At 40.4% G+C, this 17750-nt stretch overlaps 1 protein-coding gene and 1 long non-coding RNA gene across 5 annotated transcripts in view; both read left to right on the top strand.

The window, feature by feature from the left end:
* LOC105474942 (dipeptidyl peptidase like 6) overlaps positions 1-17750 on the top strand; it is a 1161442-nt gene that overhangs the window by 495843 nt on the left and 647849 nt on the right. The gene's annotated exons all lie outside the window — the stretch shown is intronic.
* The window catches only part of LOC139362678 (uncharacterized), a 74494-nt gene extending 56744 nt beyond the window's left edge, over positions 1-17750 (top strand). Inside the window, exon 2 of the long non-coding RNA XR_011621832.1 lies at positions 1-17750. This exon is cut by the window's left edge and continues 22594 nt beyond it. This is a non-coding gene — a long non-coding RNA (uncharacterized lncRNA).

Below are 17750 nucleotides of genomic sequence, written 5' to 3'. Positions count from 1 at the left end.
AATAGGAAACAGGTAAAGATTTGCTCTGCAAATAATGATAATCAACAAACTATTTCTCAGTTCTTAAAAAGAAGAGATAAGCTAGACCTTGATTAGATGCAGAGAATTGTCATTAGAGATGAGTTTCTCTTGCCTTCTTTCACCCTGTTGCTCTGACTTCCTCATCTTTAAGGGACTGATGCAGCTTCGTTTCCACCTGGGTCTTGTGCCATTGGATTCCAGCTAAAAGCTCCTCCCAAGCTGTGAACCTGGGTCATAGCCCATGAGAGCCACAAGGGACTTGAGTGTCTTCTGGTACAACCACCTCATTTTACAGTTGAGGGACTGGTAAAGGGACTTGCCCAGTGTCCCCCTGAGTTAGATGTAAGGAGTGGGGCTAGCCTAAAAGTTGTCTGAGCCTCACTCATTCCTGGTACTTCTCTCATCTCCTCACCAAAAGACAAATGCAGTGGTTTATCCAAAGGTGGCTTTGCAGATTTTCTGATTCATGTCATTTTGCCACTCAAAAACATTGACTGAATGAGCCCTGAGCACCAGGTACTGCTCTAACCTATACACTACTGTATGAAGAGTAGAATTAAAGTAAAACAAAGCCAATTATAACATAAAATCAATCCAAACTATTCTACCTGTGAGTACATAAAATGATAATAAGTATTTTTGCATTACTGTAAAGAAAAGTATTTCATGTCACCCGTTCCATTCAGATCACTGTAATTGGCAATTACTTATTTTTGACATTTGTAAGACTTCTTGAAAGATAGAATTTGAATGCTGCATCTAGTGATTGATTCTTCTTGCATATTAAGCTGTTTCATTATTTTCTACTGTGTTTTAAACTTGAATCAGGATAGAACCCTCCCACATTCTTGACAGGGTCCTCTTCACTCCTGATCTTAGGATCGCAGGTTTGATCTGGATCACCCTGACTCGTATCATGGAAACGATGTCTTTGACATGGATAGAGATGGCCAGCATGACCTTGGTGTGTTGTCTCTGCCTTTCCTTGTGGCATAAGAGGAGGCTGAGTAATACTGGGCTATTGTGAATGGGAAATGAGAGTTCTTCCAGGGACGCTGAGCATCACAGTTTTGGGCACTCAGTCCAAGTCGTGTGTGAGGACATCAAGAGCCTCCCTAGGAATACAAGTACTTCCTTCAGTGCATCAGGCAGGATGATTAGAACCACAATGTAGGTGTCAGAATAACATCAGGAATGGGAGTCTGTTGCTGGGTCTTATAGCATAAAACAGGAGGTGGTCACAGCAAGTATAAGCACTGGGAGCTGTCGGCATGGAATAATAGTACTGGTGCTAGGAGTGGGCTTAACATCATAACTGGGAACCCAGAAGCTAGCAGAATTCAAATCAGACAGGCAGGCAGCTTCTAACTCCTGTCTGTGTCTCTATGCCTGCAGTGAAGACTGCCTGTTGCCCTCTCTCCTAGAGCACTTCCCAGCCACAGGTGAGAGAGGACCTTTCAGTGACTGATTACAGCCTAAAGGCTCCAGGAAACAGCCACCACTGCAGACTTCCCCCACGTGCTTCTCTGAAAGGTTGTTAGCAGTGTATTGATGATTTTCAAGTATTTGAGCATACTCATGGCCTTTGAGGTCAACCGGCTTCCTTGGAGATGGCCATTCTACTCTACCGGCCAGGAAGGAACTGTCCATGGTGCTGCTTCGCATCCAGAGGATACAGGGTTGCCATGTGATAGAAGCCACCTGGGCAGGGACTTACCCTCAGACAGCTTCGTGCTTCATGGTACAGCACTACAGGGACAAATAGTTACCTTTGGGCCAGTGGAGAGCAATCAGGACTTGGGAGGGAACCTAAGAAGATAGGACAGGCTGATGGGGTGAGTGGGGTGAGGTGAGATGGCAAAGGGGCAGGTACTGAACAAAATCAGGCTATCTAACAGGCAGGCATGCTCTTCAATGAGTAGGGTACTATCCAGTCAAGTGTAGACCAAGAAACAGCAATCAAGATTCCTTGGCCCAGAAACAGGGTGTCCCAGCAAACACAAGAGCCCAGAAACAGGGACTCTGCAGATAGGCACACTTGGAAGCTCAGGCAGGTGGACGTATCCTCTGGAGTGATCATCTACTGATAGCAAAATCCCAGTCACCAGGGAGGGCTTTGGTGTCAGGGTCCCAGTCCCTGGAAAGTAGATATATACCATCAGAATGAGAGACTCTGTCTGGATTGGAATGGTGTTAAGGGCATCTTGATATGTTATTCCTGCTTAAGTGACTCTTCCATTCCATGAGGTTGGTTGTGAATCCTGGAGGCTGTGTGTGGAGAACAAATGGCCCTGTTAGGAAGGGTGGCCACTGGGCAATCATCCCACATTCAGACCCTTTGCAGCAGGTCTCCATGTTAGCATGTTCTGTTCTATTTTGAGAATACCTTTTGTCCTGCCAGGCATTTAATGGACTTCACACATCCTACCTGCAGAGCTCGCATCAGGGTATCTGTATCTGTTCCTCTAGCTATATCTGTGTTTGTATCTTGATGCTGCCAAGCATAGGGAAGGCAGGGAGAAGCCAAAAGTCAGCAGAAAACAGCCGAGATAAATGACATACGGTGCGGGAAGAATGCAGATGGAAATAGATGGCATGGGAATTTGAAGAAGCAAGGAGCCATGAAGTGCTAAAGTCTGCAAGGGGGCTCTCAAGCTCGTCTTACTATTTATATCACAGATTACTAAATTTCCTGCTCGTGTCAAACAGAAGTCATTGCCAGTTGCTGTGTTTTGAAGAAAGAATCGTGCTTAAAATTATTTCACTTAGAAGCTCACGAGTGAAACTGTTGACTCTAAGGAAGAAACTGTGTAGATAGTAAGCCTTACCAGCTGTGAATTAGAGTAGTCTGTGAGAGTCGAATTCAGACATTTTCTTTTTTGAGAAAAGCTGGAATAGAAAGGGAAGCACTTCTGCTGCCAAGGTTAACAGTAGGGTGTCGTTGTAAAGTCGATGTAGCTGTGAGGGAAGGGACTTCTGCAAGCTTTCATGCATTTGCTCATTCAATAATAATCTATTCATCAGTGCAGTGACACAAAATATTTAGAGAACACAGCACCAGTGGCTAAGGAGCTTATAAGCAAATGAAATGTTAGGTGTGCTTTGTGTGGGTTAAATGGTGCTCACCCGAAATTCATATGTTGAAGTCCTAACCCCCAGTGATTGTATTTGACTAGGGGTCTTTACCAAGGTAATCAAGTTCAAAGGAGGTCATTAGGGTGGGCCCAATCTAACATGACTGGTGTCCTTATGGAAAGAGGAAATTGGACACAGCCACCCACAGGGAGAATGCCATGTGAGATGGAGGCAGAGATCAGAGTGCTGTTCTGACAAGCCAAGGGGCATCAAAGATTACCAGCACAGCCACCAAAAGCTTGGAGAAGGGCATGAGACAGATTCTCTTCCACAGCCTCAGAAGAAACCAACCCCAATGACACATTGATCTCAGCCATCTTATCTCTAGAACCATGAGATGATAACTTTTCTGTTGTTTAAGGCACCCGATCTGTAGGACTTTGTTACAGCAGCCTTAGTAAGCAAACACTTTAGGAAAAGTAAAAAACGAGGCAAAGCAGAACTTGCATGCACAACAGGTATGATGATGCTCATGACTACAGACAGTGAGAAAGGCTGTGGATTGGATCACTCTGGCTCAGCCTCATAGAGAAATTGAGGTGAATGTTTAACGGAGTGTGCGACTGGTCTGGGAAGAGAAAGGGTAGAAAAGGAGAATCATATTTCTTACCCTTACTATTTAGTCAGCCATGGAAAGCATATTTGGGGTGACTAGAAGATGCCAAGTATGCCGCTGGGTGATGAAGCAGTGAATTAAGTTAGGACAGTGTGGCCTATGTAGTCTTTCAACAGGAAGGCAGGTTCAGATACAGGAAACAGCAGGAAAAAGGTGACAACTTGAAAATGAGTCTCTTCTGCATTCAGGTAGCTTTGGTGCTTTGCCCACTGGCTGTATAAGAGAATCCTGGGAAACAACCTATGAGTAGCATTTGATATCTTGGGATGTGGGAGGTGATCAGATTTCAGTGATGATAAAACACTCCCATCTCTGAGCTGGGTGTTTCCCAGAAAATTCCAAGGACAATTGGCCTTTAACATCTCTTTCTATGGTTAACTTGCTAAACATTATCCAGAAATAGCCAGCACCAACATCTCCTTCAGGACCCCAACAGCCAGGCATTTTTTCAGTAGGCTTTGCTCCAAGCCTCTTATTTCTGGGTTTGGATCCTCCTTTTGGACTTGAGAGGCTTAGATATTATCACTTAGATGGACAAACCTTCCAATTAAACACACACACACCCAACACACACAGACAGACACAACTGAGCACTCACACGTGAACACCCAACACACACACGCACACTCACTTTCTGAAGATGAGTTTTCTCATTTATGAAATGAGATCATCTGGACTTGCCGTGAGGGTCCAACAGGTGCTGTGGCATCGTGTCTGCAGTCACAACAGGCTGGGTGGAGGTGGCCATCTCCTTTCCCTTCCAGGCCTGGTTCCCTTGGGCTGGGACTCTGCTCTTCCCACCTCACACAACCCCTGCATGGAACAGAGTCAGCCCTGGGAGGCCTGGGGTCCCCATGCCTCCCTTCAGCCTCTCTTCCAAAACCTTGCTAGTGGACACACAAAGGATATGACAGGGGCCACTGCATGAAGGGTTTTGTTCTGTTTTGTTTTGGTGACAGCTTTATTGAGATGTACTTTTTACCATACAATTTACACATCGAAAGCATACAATTAAACGTTGTTTAGTCTATCCACAGAGTTGTGCAACCATCACCACAATCGATTTTAGGACATTTTTATCACCCCTGAAGGAAACTGTGCCCCTTAGCAGTCACTCCACATCCCCTGTCCCCAACCCCTGGCACCCAGGCATCTGCAATCACTCTGTGGATGCACCTGTTCTGGTCAGCTCATCCACACGGTATCATATCGTGTGTGTTTTCTTCATCTGGCTTCTTCCCCGAGCATCATGTTTTCAAGGCTCATCCAGATGGTAGCCTGTGTCAGTGCTTTGTTCCTTTCTATTGTCAAATAACTACACAGTGTTTTACAGCCCCTTTCCACCTAGGTTAGTATCACCAGTGTGCTTGGATGGATTGCGATTTGCCCAGTTTGCTGTTCCAAAAGCTAGAGAATTCCTTTATTCCTTTTTTTCCCCTTACTATACAAACCAACTCTAAGTGATAATTAAAAGTGTGAGCTTTGAATTTAAACTGCCTAGATTCAAACTTTGCCGTGCCATTTCTTAGGTGTATTACCTGGGCAACTACTAACACCTCCTTACTTCAGTTTTCTTATCTTTATTTTATTTATTTATTTATTTTGAGACAGAGTCTCACCCTGTCGCCCAGGCTGGAGTGTGGTGGTGCAATCTTGGCTCACTGAAGCCTCCGCCTACCAAGTTTAAGAGATTCTCTTGCCTCAGTCTCCTGAGTAGCTGGGATTACATGCGTACGCCACCACTCCTGGATAATTTTTGTATTTTTAGTAAAGACGGGGATTTCACCATGTTGGCCAGGCTGGTCTGGAACTCCTGACCTCAGGTGATCTGCCTGCCTTGGCCTCCCAAAGTGCTGGGATTACAGATGTGAGCCACCGTGCCCAGCCAGTTTTCTTACCTTGAAATGAGATTAATAATAATAACAAACCTAATAGGAATGTTAAATTTAATAATTTAATAAGCCATTAAATCACATGAAGCTATACCTGGTACATTTTAAACACCCTTAAAAGCTAAATATTATATATCATATTCTGCTTTTTAATATAAATAGGTCACACAATATATCAGCATGCACATACAGGCATTTCATCCTTAATGTTACTTAACACTTCAATTTATTATGAACCTAAATGGCCAGAAAGCTCAGGTAAACAATTTCCCCTATAATTTTATGCAACAAAAATTGGGATTTATAACAATGATCTCAAAGTAGTTTAAATTATTAGGATAATTTCTTAGTCCCTGATGAAAGATTCTCTTCATTCTTATGAATGATCAGTGTAATTGTACTGCAAGGGAAGATACAGCCATTTATTTCTCACTAAACCATGACCTGTGCATGGGTGAGGCAGCCCACAGTGAGCCTGCATGTTTGACCAATCCATTCCTTATGTGGACTCATGGAAAGCCTCAGCCTATAACCAGATGTAAAGAAATCTGTAGCCATGTGTATTTCCCTGACGTCGGTATTGCTGGGCCTTATTAAATTGCTTTACATCCCTGATAACCTTGCTTTCTATTGTTCTCTATGCTGTTGCACTTACACAAAAGCTCCATGGCAGAGACATTGGAAAGACCAGTAAAAAAGTAAGGAAACAGGACATTGTGTATCCTGGAGGGGTTCCCCAGCACTCCCCAGCCTAATATGGGTCTCTCCATTGTACATCCTCCCTCCACACAGCCCCACCCCATCAAAATTTCCGATCCCTGTACTCACGCCCTGTGTCTCATCCACTTTCCTCTCCATCCAAACCCACACTTAGACATTCTCAGAGTCCTTCCCATTGAGGTCTATACAACTAGTGATGGTTTAAAATATTACAACTGGGTGTGAGGGAAGACCCATACCTTGAAAGAAATCTATTCTGAAGCTAGTGGCAGGATTTCAGACAGCAGCCAGAGGACAAGGGGCAGAGTTTAGGGGCGGTGTTTTGTCCTATAGTCCTTAAACCTACCTTGGATGTGGCTGATTCTGACATCTTGAATAAGCCCTTAGTATCTTGTTTACAGGTGATGACACAAACAAGTTATGTGGAAATGAAGGGGGAAATGAGCCAAACTACTTTAAGGTAGCTACTTTTAACAGTTTTAGGGGGTCAGTTCAAAAGTCTTTACAACTAAATTCTAAAATATGGAGTGCCCCATTTTCACCTTCATGGGTTTGACACCCAGTGTTAGGTTTACAGTGTGCTGTGGGCCATTCATCTGGGCCCCAATGAGCTTAGAAAACAACTAAGTGACCAGCAGATCCCCAGTCAGGTGCCTGGCCCCCTAATGACCTCACCTGGGGTCTTATTTGCTGTCCCACCTTCCCTGGACTAGGCTTCCCCCTCCACTGTCCACTTATCAAAGAGTCACACCATTTCATCCAGAAACCTTCCTTTTCCTTCTTCTTTTTTTCTCTTTTCCTTCTCCTCCTTCCAGCTCCTAAAATAGAAATTAATGTAGTCCTGGCCCAGCAGATGCTTCAGGGATCTGCGTTCTGCTCCTAAATGCTCAGACATTCACTAAAGTCATCATAAGAGAAATAGAAGTGTTGGGTCCACAGTGGATGATCCCTCAGTACATCTTTAAATAATACCTTGTTAAAGAAGGTCATATCCTGGCTGAGGGGAGCCCTGGGAGCCTGTAAGTCCATCTCTGGGCAGGGAAGCTGACCAGAAATGCAGCTGTTGACATGCAGAGAGAATGAGATGTCTGAGGACACACTCTACCAGCTCATGTCTGAGAGAGGATCCCAGGGATGTGCTGGTACTGAGTTTCCCCTCTAAGCAGAAGGTAAAACTTCAGATTCCAGGAGGACATTGAAGATGTCTAAGGGATCCTTTTCCTCACCAAAGAGAGGTGTCATTTGGTATTTTTAATAACACCATCTGCCAGTGAGAGGAAAGCTCTGAGTTGCAATATTGATCTTGTCACTTTGGGGAACAGTTTGATATTTGGGATTATAAATAACATTTTCATTTGCTCTGCTATCGTGCTCAGGCAGTGTTTGATGGCTGAGCCCAAGAATATTATTTTCTTATCAAATATAAAGATACATACTTTTCCTGAGGTCTGAATTCTGGGTTTTGAAATAATATTGACACATATTAAAGAGTAAGATTTAATCTGAAACCTTAACAATTCAGAAGGGGTGTAAAATTGTTCTCCTTTAAAATGAAATAGAGGACCGTACGAGGTGATAATAGCAATAACTGGCTAGCGTTGATTAACAGGCTAAGTGAGAGTCGGATTAGACTATCTGATTTAAGTATCACAATAGCCTAACAAGGAAGCACAGCAGCTCCATTGTTCCCATGATTCAGGCCAGCAAACGAAGGTAGCCACTGCCATGGATCTAGGAAGTAGCAGAGCTGGGATTTGAATCCAAGCACACTAGTTCCACAGTCCGTGCTGTGACTCATTATGCTTTATTTGCACCTTCATGGGAATAGATTGTCTTATTATTATGCCATAGATAACTTCAATATTTCTTTCTACATTTAAAACTATTCTCTCTTGATCCTCATGAAAATTATTTGAGATACACAGGACAAATACTACCATCCCCATTTTACAAGTTAAAAACTCAAGGCCCAGAGACATTAAAGGATTTTCCCCAATGCCATTTTGGAAGTTAACAATAGATCGGGCTTCAGATATAAATCACCTCACTCAAATACATGTATCTCTTTGATTTGAGCAACACAAAATGATTACCATTATTGTCATTATTGAAAGAAACAGTTGATCCATTTGAAAGATAAGCTACACTGTGTGTGCTTCTGGGTGGCTGGGATGGTAAAGAAAATGCATGCTGGAGGCCTAGCCAGCACTTTGCTAGCAAGCTCCACAAGAATGTTTTCCCTGAGTTCTTAGGGGAAGAGGAAAATGGTCAGGGTCAATTCTTTCATGGTACTGAGCTTCAGACACTTTCTCATCCACCATTTGTGCTCCCTCTGATTTCCCATATGGAATTGAGGTCTTGCATTTTCAAGAAAAATGGCAAAACAATCCCCAAAACATGTCTTTTTAGTGTCATAGCTCTTAGTATCTTCCTTATACAGTTGACCCTTGAACAACGCAGGTTTGAACTGAGCGGTTCCACTTATATGTGGATTTTCTTCTGCCTCTGCCACCCCTGTAACAGCAAGACCAGCCCTTCCTCTTCCTCCTCCTCATCCTACTCAACATGAAGATGATGAGGATAAAGATCTTTATGGTGACGCACTTCCACTTAATGAATAATATTTTCTCTTCCTTAGGATTTTCTTAATGACATTTTCTTTCCTCTAGCTTTCTTTATTGTAAGATCACAGTATACATACATAGAAAATGTGTGTTCATCGACTGTTTATGTCATTGATTAGGCTTCCCATCAACAGTGGGCTATTAGCAGTTATATTTTGGGTGAATCAAAAGTTATACAAGGGCTGGGCTCAGTGGCTTATGCCTGTAATCCCAACAGTTTGGGAGGCCAAGACAGGTGGATCACTTGAAGTCAGTAGTTTGAGACCAGCCTGGCCAACGTAGTAAAATCCTGTGTCTACTAAAAATACAAAAAAAAAAAAAAAAAAAAAAAAAAAGAAGAAGAAGAAGAAGAAGAAATTAGCCAGGCATGGTGGTTCACACCTGTAATGCCAGCTACTCAGGTGGCTGAGGCCGGAGAATCACTTGAACACAGGAGGCGGAGGTTGCAGTGAGCCAAGACCATGCCACTGCACTCCAGCCTGGGAGACAGAATAAGACTCTGTCTAAAAAAAAAAAAAAAAAAAAAAGGTGATACAAGAATTTTCGACTGCTCAGAGTCTCAAGGTTCAACAACTTAAACTTTTGCATTGTTCAAGAACTAATTGTGTATGCATGGTGTAAAATTGTTCAGAATTGTAATTATTATTTTTGTTGTAGGCTTTAAAAGGAAAAGGATCAACTCTTTGTTATTTTCATCTCTGTATTTAGCCAAGTGTATGTCCAATGGGGTAATTCTAGCCATATTTTAAGATACTGCCAACATAGACTGTCTCTGTTACCAATGGATGCCTCTTGAGAATGCCGCATGCATCAAAATCAAGTAGTAAGGATGAAATAATCTACTCTTTCCTTAACTGACCAGCCTTGCCTGACCGTGCACACTGATTTCATCTCAATACAGTCCACAGACTTTTGTCTTTCTATGAGCTTTTCCTTCTATAATAAGAATAGGAATAGAAAATGACCACTAAGTTCTCCATCTTCCATCCCATGCCTCAGCCAAAGCAAGAAAGGGTGAAATAACTGCTAGGATATTATAAAGAACTATCTCCTGTGAAATCATGAACATAGAGTGTATGTCAGAGATGTTGGGATCCTGCATCCTTAATGTTTAATGGTGTTTCCTACAAATGTTCCCTGAGTATTCCCAGTTTGGTGATACAGTCCAAGCTGCAGAGGGAAAGGATGTAACCTGATATTCATATTCAGTTTTCCACCTGATTTCTTTAGGGATTGACTCCATTTCTTCAAGTCCTGCTAATGTATATGGTGGTAATTCCAGTATTCCTTTCTCAGGATATCAACAATGACAGTTCCTTAATTGCTTTCAGTGGATTTTATGTAGGACGGACAGTGAGGTTTGACCACTTGATTCATTTGAAATGGGCAATACTTCCACCTTGACATGATATCATATACTTGATATTTTCATGATTTATTGGTGGCCTGGACCAATATACTCTGGGTCAAAAGGTGTGATTTAAGGACTTAAACCTAAGAATAGGAGGCCAGCTCATTCTCAGTCATTATGTGACTTTTCATTAGAATATTGTGAAGTTCCATTGATAAAGATACTGATTAAAACCTTTTTTCTTACTGTGTAACCACATACTGCTTTGCACCAATGATTGGGCACAAATATAAACATATTACCACACAGTAGGTAATTCAATATCAGTATGCATGTGTGTGTGTATATATACACATACATATACACATATATACACATACACACACACACACACACACACACACATATATATATAGAGAGAGAGAGAGACTTTTATCCATTTAGGAAGACAAACATATTCATAATTATGTTTTCCATTAAAATGTACTAAATAGGAGAGTACCTTCCTGTGTTTCCCTGTTTTTTTCCAAATTCTCAGTGTTTTCAAAGATTCAATTCTGGCAGGTCATGGTGACTCACACCATGTGGTGTGGTGGTGAGCACCTGTAGTCCTGGCTATTTAGGAGGTTGAGGCAGGAAAATCGCTTGAACCCAGGAGAAGGAGGTTGCAGTGAGTTGTGATCACTCCACTGCACTCCAGCCTGGGCAAACAAAGTGAGACCCTGTCTCAAAACAAAACAAAAAAAGAGACCCAATCTACTCCAAAATGCCCCTCTGTTTATTATTATATTGATTAATGTATTATTCCTCAAAATTACATTACTTTCTAACTTAATGTCATACAACCCAGCACTTATGACATCTTGAAATTTTCCCTGAAGGTAACACATGTCTAACCTGTTTCCCATATTATGTTTTAAGTTTAAAAAGATTGTCTGCTGACCAAAAAAGTTTATGTCAAAACTACAGAAAAGAGCCATTTCTTCCATTTCTCTAAAGGTGTCACTCTTGCTTTTCCACCCACCCCCACCCCAACACTCATCCTACTTATCTTCCTCTGGCATTCACAGAGGGCTGAGTTTCTAGCAGATATTAATTAAATTCTTTGCATGTGATTACTTGGTCTCTTTTAACTTGAAAAGGGGAAGGCAGTGTAATAGAACACAGAAAGGAGCTGTTCACAGGTTCAGAAGTCATTCTTGGATTTCCAATATTTGTGTTTCATTCCTTAGAAAGTGCTGTCAATTCCCTTTTTGAGGAGCTCTCTGAAACAACAAAGGGACTTGTCATTTGTGCATACCCCAGACAGGCACCTTTGAAATCTTATCCAGTCTTGCTACCTACCATTTCTGATTTGTCTGACATTGACACGTACACACCCTGGAGCAGGCCTGTTGACTTCACTCAGGCTCGTGGAGTATCACCTACATCCACAGTACTCCATAAATAACAAATAGTGTGAAGCAAAGACCAGATCGACTGACAGACTTTGTAGAATGTAATGTCCGGTAACACTGACTTTAAGAGGCGATACGTGTGTGTGTATTCACATAGGCTAGCAAATGAAAACTGACAGTGAACTTTTCCTCTAGCTCTGACAGAGTAGCTGGCATTGGGCGTTTCCTCCTGGCATAAACAACTCTAAAGCTGATAAAATGTGCATGACAAATGTTTTAAGGCATTAAACAACAGGCAGCACAGAACTGTAATCCTTGAGAGAAAGGAAACATGAGAGGTGAGGCTCAGTTTGCCCCAGTGCTCTGCCTGGGACACTTTCCTGCACATCTCCAGCAGAACTGTGGCCTCACGGACCTGAGGAGGAGATTGGAGCTGTGGTCTCAGAAACAGCTGGGATTTGGGGAGCCGAGTGCCAGAGCAGAAGCTGAGGACAAGGGTTTCCAGAAGTCTTGATGAAGACTCATTGCTGGTTTTTGGCTGAAGACTGCCCATGCCATGGCAGCAGTAAACAGGGCCTAGCAGTGGTCGCCTTCTGCAGGACTGGGAATGAGTGAAGGCATTATTGCTATGCACCACCAGGAAACGCTAGAGCTCCAGCTCAGCCAGAATGGAGAGACCTCATTGAGCATCTCAGTTAGACATTCAGTTGAAACCTCAGAAAGTACATACCGTAGCAGTAAAATCTATGCCCTTGAATAAGGGCCACACCTTAGTCCATAACTAGAATAAGTTCATGTCTGTGAAAGAAAAGACATGGAGCCTGATATGACCAAAAAGACCAATTAGTAATCTCCCTGCTGCCAAAACAAAACTCAAGGCACTTTTAAGTTACAAAGAGATTATCTAGAATCATGAAAACATTTTGTCTATAGTTTTCAGAATAAAATTTTTAAAAATTGCTAGAGTTTCAAAGAAACATGAATATGTTTCCCATGATCAAGGAAAACAATAGTCAATAGAAACAAGCCCTGAGATTAAATACCCTTGATGTTGAAATTTTCAGGCAAGGATTTTAAGGCAATTATTATAAATATAGCCAAGGAATTAAAGGAAAACATGGTCATAATGAGTAAACAGAGGGAAAGTTGCAGTAGAGAATTATAACTATAAAAAATAAAATTTTAGAACTGAAAATATGTAGTAGATGGGCATAATAATAGTTAGGAATGGCAGAAGAAATGCTAGCCAAACTGAAGGCAGATCAAGATAATTATTTGACCTGAAAAACAGAGATTAAAAAAGAATCAAACAAACTGTATGTCAGTGAACTAGCAGGACAGTATCCACGTGGTCAAAATACATGTAAGTTGATTCTCAACAGGACAGAGGAGAGAAAAAAATTGTAAAATAATAAAACTTTTCTAATATTTAGTGAAAAAAAATACTTATTTTAAAAGTTTAAGAAACCCCAGTGGTATAAAAACAAAGAGAACCCACTCCTATGCCCCAATATAACCAAATTACTGAAAATCTAACACAAAGAGAAAATTGTCAAAGCAGCTAGAGAGAAAAGACATGTTACAAGGAAAGAGTTCTAATTAACATTTGATTTCTTGTAACAAGATGCAGTATAATATTTTAGGGCATTGAAAGAAGAAAAAAAATACAAATCTATTGACCCCAAATTTTATATAAAGCAAAAATATCCTCTACTCTGGGTAAAAGAGACATTTTCAGATAAGTGAAAAACAATAAAATTAAGAATCAACAGACGTATACTGCAAGACATATTCAAAAGAAGCTTTCAGAGGAAAGAAAATGAAACCAGAAAATGATAATTACAGGATGACATGAAGGATACCAAAAATAGTAAGTATGCTAACAATTAGAAAATCTATGTGCATTTGTTTCTTAATTTTCTTGAAGACACCTGACTGTAAAATGTATGACAATAAGAACATAGAGGATACAGGTAACTGGAATTAAACTGTTATAAATGTTTTAAGTTTATGTACATTCACATAATACTGACTGTATATAAGCTATGAGTAGGTAAGGATGCACGTTGTAATCCCTAGAGGAACAAATTAAAAAATAATGCAAAGAGGTGTATCTAAAAAGCTAATAAGGGTATTGAAAATGCAATGATAAAATTCTTTGATTATCCCCAGAGAAATTAGAACAAGAAGAATAGAGATATAGAGATTAAATAGGACACATAGAAATATATGAGTATAGGAAACTTTAAACTTTTCAATAATTTCACTAGATGCAAATTAATTAAACATCCCCAGTGAATAAAGATAATCAGTTTTAGATTTAAAAATCAAGACTTAACTGTATATCTAAAGTAACTCACTTTTTTTTTTTTGAGATGGAGTCTTGCTCTGTCACCCAGGCTGGAGTGCAATGGTATAATCTTGGCTCACTACAATCTCTGCCTTCTAAGTTCAAGTGATTCTCCTGCCTCAGCCTCCTGAGTAGCTGTGCTTACAGGCATGCATCACCATGCCCAGCTAATTTTTGTATTTTTTTGGTGGAGATGGGATTTCAACATGTTGGCCAGGCTAGTCTTGAACTCCTGACCTCAAGTGATCCTCCCACCTCGGCCTCCCAAAGTGCCGGGATTACAAGTGTGAGCCACTGCACCCAGCCTTTGAGGGACTCACTTTAAATACCGAGATGCAGATAGGTTGAAAAAGAAAGAATAGTAAAAGATAAACCATAAAGCAGTAAGCATAAAAAAGCTATGGCTGGCCAGGCATGGTGGCTCACTCCTGTAATCTCAGCACTTTGGGAGACCAAGATGGGTGGATCACTTAAGGTAAGGAGTTTGAGACCAGCCTGTCCAACATGGTGAAACCCCATCTCTACTAAAAATACAAAAATTAGACAGGCATGGTGGCGGGTGCCTATAATCCCAGCTACTTGGGAGGCTGAGGCAGGAGAATTCCTTAAACTCGGGAGGTGGAGTTTGCAGTGAGCTGACATCGTGCCATTGCACTCCAGGTGTGGGCAACAAGAGTGAGACTCTGTCTCAAAAACAAAAACAAAACAAATGAACAGAAAAAGCTATGGCTAAGTTAATATAAAAAAATATAGACTTCGAGATAAGGAATGCTATCAGAGGAAAAGAGAGATATCCAACAATAATAAAATGGTTAACTTATTAGAAAGATACACAAATAAAAACATCTATGTATACCATAGCTGAGCTTTGAAATACCTGAAGTAAAAAACTGATGGAACTTGATAAATTCACAGATATTTGGATATTTTAACATTCTCACTCAGTAACTGTTAGAACAATTAGGCATAATTTCAGTAAGTATATAGAATATTTAAAGTACATAGTCGTCTTGACTTGACATTTACAGATTATTCCAATAATTGCAGAATATGTATTTTTAAAGTGCAGGTAGAACTCACATTATCTTGATACATAATATAACAACAATAAGTATTAAATCTTAAAGATTATGTTCTTTAACCACAAGAAAATTAGGTTAGAAATCCAAAACAATAAGATATTTAGAAAAAGCCCAACATGTTTAGGAAATAAACAATATTCTCCTAACCCATGGGTTAAAGAAAGTATAGGGGTAAATTATTACATATTTTAAGCTAAACTGTAATAAAAAAAATATGTCAAGGCTTTCTGGATACAGTTAAAGTAGTGCTTGTTGAGAAATTATAGCTTTCATTGTTTAAATAGGGAAAAAAAGGATAAAATCAATTATCTAAACTTTTTCTTCAAGAAGTTAGAAAAATAAATAGAAAACAAACCTCTAGAAAGTAGAGAGAAGAAAATGTGACAGAAAAAATGAAATAGAAAACTGACAAATAATGGTGACAACTTACATAAATGAGGAGAATCGATATTGTCAAGATGTCAGTTCTCCTGAAATTGATTTATGGGTTTAGTACACGGTCAGTGAAAATTCCAACAAGGTAGTAGAAATTGACAAGCAGATTCTAAAATTTGCATGGGAATTAAATGATCCTAGAATAGCTGAAACAGTCTTGAAAAAAAGAACAAATTTCAAGAACTTCCACAACCTATTTTCAAGATTTACTATAAAGTTACAGCAATAAAGTGTGGTATTAGCATAAGAAAGACAAATAATCAATGGAACTCATTTCTGAAGAGTCCAGAATTAGACATACACATATACAACCATTGATTTTTGATAAAGTAGGAAGGCCTAAGATGAAATTATGGGGAAAAATGAACTTTAACCTCTACCTCACAATAATTAATTTTAGATGGATCATATATCTAAATATAAAAGCTGAAATTATGAAGCATGTGGAAGAAAAGAATGGAAAATGTTACAACTTTTGGGCTGGTAAAGACTTCTCAGGTAGAACCCAAAAAGTTTCTACCATAAAAAAATTGATCAATTGAATTTTATCAAAATAAAAATTTCTGCTCATCAAAAGACATTGCTAAAATGAATCATCAAGGGCCAGGCGCAGTGGCTCACGCCTGTAATCCCAGCATTTTCGGGAGGCCGAGGTCGACGGATCATTTGAGGTCAGGAGTTTGAGACCAGCCTGGCCAACATGGTGAAACCCTGTCTCTACTAAAAATACAAAAATTAGCCAGGTGTGGTGGGGTGTGCCTGTAGTCCCAGCTACACAGGAGGCTGAGGCAGAAGAATCCCTTAAATCTCGGAAGTGGAGGTTGCAGTGAGCTGAGATTGCACCACTGCACTCCAGTCTGGGAGACAGAGTGAGACTCTGTCTCAAAAAAAAAAAAAAAAAAAAAAAAATCATCAAGTAACATATTAGAAAAATTATATTCAATTGTGTGACAAAGGACTTGTATCTACAATATATAAATATTCCTACAAATCAATAATTTATAATGGACAAAAGACTTGAACAGGCACTTTACCAAAGAAGATAGCTAAATGGTCAATAAGCACATGAAATGGTGCCTAAAATTATTAATCACCAGGAAATGCCAGCTGAAACCATACTGAGGGAACATTGTAAAACCCACTGGAATGGTTATAATCAAGAAGGTTGACAACAGTAAATATTGGCACAATGTGAAACAACACAAATGCTCATACATTCTTGGTGGGAGAGAGGTCTACAATAAGTACAACTACTTGGATAATTGTTTGGAAGTTTCTTATAAAGCCGAGTATACAGTGCCCTACTGCAGTGTAATGCACTCTTAGGTATTTGCCCAACAGCCATGAAAACATGTCCATAAAAAGACTTGTACAGGAAAGTTTATAGCAGCCCTATTCATAATACCTTCAAACTAGAAAGAACCCAGGTATCTTTCAACCAGACAATAAATAATTGTGATCTATTCATACAATGAACTGTTACTGTCTTAGTCGGTTTGGGCTGCTATATAACAAAGTAGCATAGACTGGGTGTTTTATAAACAAAAGAAATGTCTTTCTCACCATTCTGTAGGCTGGAAGTTTGAGACTAGGGTGTCAGCATGGTTGGGTTCTGGTGAGGGGCCTCTACCAGGTTACAGGCTGCCTTCTTCTCACGGTGTTCTCACTTGGGAGAAAGAGGGCAAGAGAGCTCTCTGGGGCCCCTTTGGAAGTGCACTCACCCCATTCACAAAGGCTCCCCCTCCTTGACCTAATCAGCTTCCAAAGGCCCCACCTCCAAATACCATCACAATGAGGGTTAGGAGTTCAACCTAGGAATTTTGGTGGGGGGCAAACATTCAGACCATTAAAGTGAACAAGAAAGAAGGCTGCGCTTCTAACACGTATCACAATAGGGATGAGTCTTAGACATGAATTTCACATCTGGCATGAAGGAAGCCAGGCAAAAAAGGATGTGCTCTGTAATTCAGTAAGAAATCCTAGAACAGGGAGAGAAGTCAGAACAGTGATTACTACGGGAGGGTGGGAGTGGAACTGTCTTGTCAGGGGAAATCACATAAATTGGGGAAGTGAGAAAATGTCTTATGTCTTAACTGGAATATATACATTTGAGAGTATCCACCCAAA

The sequence above is a fragment of the Macaca nemestrina genome, chromosome 4 (genome assembly GCF_043159975.1).
Source record: "Macaca nemestrina isolate mMacNem1 chromosome 4, mMacNem.hap1, whole genome shotgun sequence".
Classification (NCBI taxonomy): Eukaryota; Metazoa; Chordata; class Mammalia; order Primates; family Cercopithecidae; genus Macaca; species Macaca nemestrina.
Note: the sequence above shows the minus strand (reverse complement) of the source record. Positions and strands in the feature narration are given on the sequence as shown.